This window comes from Mandrillus leucophaeus, unplaced genomic scaffold (genome assembly GCF_000951045.1).
Source record: "Mandrillus leucophaeus isolate KB7577 unplaced genomic scaffold, Mleu.le_1.0 Scaffold623, whole genome shotgun sequence".
Classification (NCBI taxonomy): domain Eukaryota; kingdom Metazoa; phylum Chordata; class Mammalia; order Primates; family Cercopithecidae; genus Mandrillus; species Mandrillus leucophaeus.
Genome location: NW_012106731.1, coordinates 1171928 through 1174960, shown reverse-complemented (window position 1 = coordinate 1174960; position 3033 = coordinate 1171928).

Genomic DNA, 3033 nt, shown 5'->3' with positions numbered 1-3033 from the left:
AGGGTGGGTAGCCTGGTGTCTGTTTGAGCTCAGCCTCCCCAAACCAGGAAGCCCGCAAGCTATACCATTCACTGTCAAATATCTATCTGAGCATACAGGGAATTCCCCTCTTGGGACTGACAGGGAAAACGATCCCTAGGGATTAGGGCCTCCACGGGGCTGTGTCAGATATATTTCATAGTTCCTGCAACTCTGACCAGGGATCGTTTTGAAATTTGGGTTTTGTTGTTGTTGTTGTTGTTGTTGTTGTTGTTGCAAGGAACAAAGACTTACCAAACTAAAGGATGATTCTTGCAAGAATGCACATGGAGCAATACAAGTAAAAGCGTTCTCATGGAACTTAATAAGAATAATAAAACAACAACCTCAAAAATACCATTGATGAAGTACTTAGCTGCCCAGCATGGTGCTAAGTGCTCTGTGTGCATTATCTCCTTTCAACCCCATCATAAACCCATGAGGCTGTCGCTGTTATTACCCCCATTTTATAGGACATTTAGGCTTGTAGAGGTCACTGTCACCATGGAGTAGGTGGGCCCCACAGAAACAGGGTGGGGAAAATCTGCTGCTCTCTTGCTGCCCCTGGGCAGAACCGTTTCTCTGTCTTAAGGTTACTGACTTTCCCTGGATGTTCGCCTCTCAGTTCTGATAGTAACTCACTCACTCACCACCATTGAGTTCAGTCATAGACTTTGCTTCCTTATAACAGCAGTTTCTACAGAAGGATTCATGACCTTCTCCACCTCAAATCTCTGTGCTTCAGCTGCTGCCTAACTGCCTCCTCCTGTTCAGATTTCCCCAAGAGAGGACTTGAGAGGTCATCCTGTTGGAGGCCAGCCACTTCACTAGTCACCTCCGGACCTTTGGCTTGGGCATCCTACCTTGGGTTCCCATTTTGATTCATTCCTGTGTGGATGGAGGGTAACAGTCCTCATGGGCTTCATCTTTTCCTTCACTCATCAGATATCCTTGGAGAATCGACTTTAAGCCAGACATTGGGTTGTGGGTGGTACACAGTGTTCAGCAGAACAAAGGACTTGCTCTCAGTGGCTCTTACCTTCTGGCTCCTTCACCTGCAGGTGTGGGTGTGGCAGACATTTTGGCCTGTCCAGTTCAAAGACAATGACCCATGACTGACCACAGCACTCTTGCCTCAGTCTCTAAGTCACTGCCTCCTGGGGTCCCCTCATTCATGCCTTTTCTTGGTTATCCATCTGCCTCCAGAAATGGGGGCTGTGCCTTGCCCCAGTGTACCATGGAGTCCAAGGTGACCAAACAGGTGGCTCTAACAGCGGGGTGGAGAATGATGGGGAGGAGTCTGGGGGACAATGCTCAGAGGCCCTGTGAATCTGCTGCCATGGGCAGTGGAATCCCAGCCACAAACAGTGAGGTTACTAACAAGTCTCCCATAACTGGTGACTCAATTCCAAAGCTGGGCTCCTCTCTTTTCTTTTATTTCTTCCCTTCTTTCAATACCAAATAGTTTGAAAAAGTTCCATGCTTTGTTAAATGCCCTTTCCTAGGCTCAAATTAACCTTTTCCAAGCTTGTCTTTCACATTCTTCAAACTCCTATTAATCCCTCAAAACCCAGCTCCAGGCATTGCCCTCCTCAGTGATTTCTTCCCTAAATTTGAGATAATCATGCCTTCATACGGACTACTTTTGTACTTGGCATACATTTCTGTTGTTACCCTTATCATACTGAGTTGCAAATATTTGTTTAGATGTGTGTTTCCTCTCCTGGAGTATAAGCTTATACAGAGCAGGGAACATGTCTTAGTTATTTATTTATTTTTTAATTTAAATAAACTATTTTGGGATAGTTTTAGAGTTACAGAAAGTTGTAAAAATAGTACAGACAGTTCCTTTATTTATGACTTTATTTTCTGGTTAACATATTGCTTTACTATGGTATGTTTGTTACAACTAAGGAATCAACATTGGTACGTTACTGTTTATTTCGCAGTTTATTTTGCTAGTTTTTACCTGGTGCCCTTTTCCTGTTGCAGGATCCCATCCAATCTCACATTATGGTTAGCTGTCATGTCTCCTTTGCCTCCTCTGGTCTGTGACAGTTTCTCGAACTTTCCTTGTTTTTGATGACCTTGCCAGTTTTGAGGAGTACTGGTCAGCAGTGTTGTAGAATATCCCTTAATGGGTTTGTGCGATGTTTTTCTCATGGCTAGACTGGCGTTTGTTTATTTTATGTATTTATTCTTTTGGAGACGGGGTCTTGCTTTGTCACCCAGGCTGCAGTGCTGTGCCACCGTCATAAATCACTGCTGCCTCAAACTCCTGGGCTTAAGGGATCCTCCTGCCTCAGCCTCCCAAGCAGCTAGGACCATAGGTATGTTTACTGCACCCAGCTAATGTTTACACTTTTTTTTAAATACAGACAGGGTCTTGCCATCTTGCCCAGGCTTGGTTATTTTTAAACACCAGCACTGAATTAAATACCCAGCATGTACCACCTAGCACAGACCAGGCATTTAATTAATGTTTATTGAACTGAATAGAATTCAAGTATTTCTTCAGCATCTTCTATATAAATAGAAGCCTGACTGATGCCCTTGGAGAGGTGAAGAAAGGAACTCAAGTCCTGTAAAGATCTTCCACACAGCTGAATAATAAAAGACAGTATGCACCCAAATGTCAAGTAAGGAGAACCCAGAGAATGACCTATGGCAGCTCAGGAGATGAATTAATCAGAATGAACGGTCGAAGTCAGCATCTGTGCGAAAGAGGTGTCTGGAAAGGGGGTGGGTTTAGAGAGTCCCTTTTTAGTTCTCAAGCACAAGGAGCTTTTCCCTGAGCTAGGGTCTGCTCACATGCTGAGCCTGAAGTCCAGAAGTGTTTCTACCCTGCTTCTCTCATGGCTGGCAGGCTTCTCATTCTTGAGGCCTTGGCTTAAATGCGACCTCTGCAGATCTACACTATCTAAGATAGGCTCCACCTGCCACTCTGTCTCACAGCACCCCAATGATTGTTTTCTTCATAGCTTTGTCAATGTTTATAAGGATTGACTGTTTATT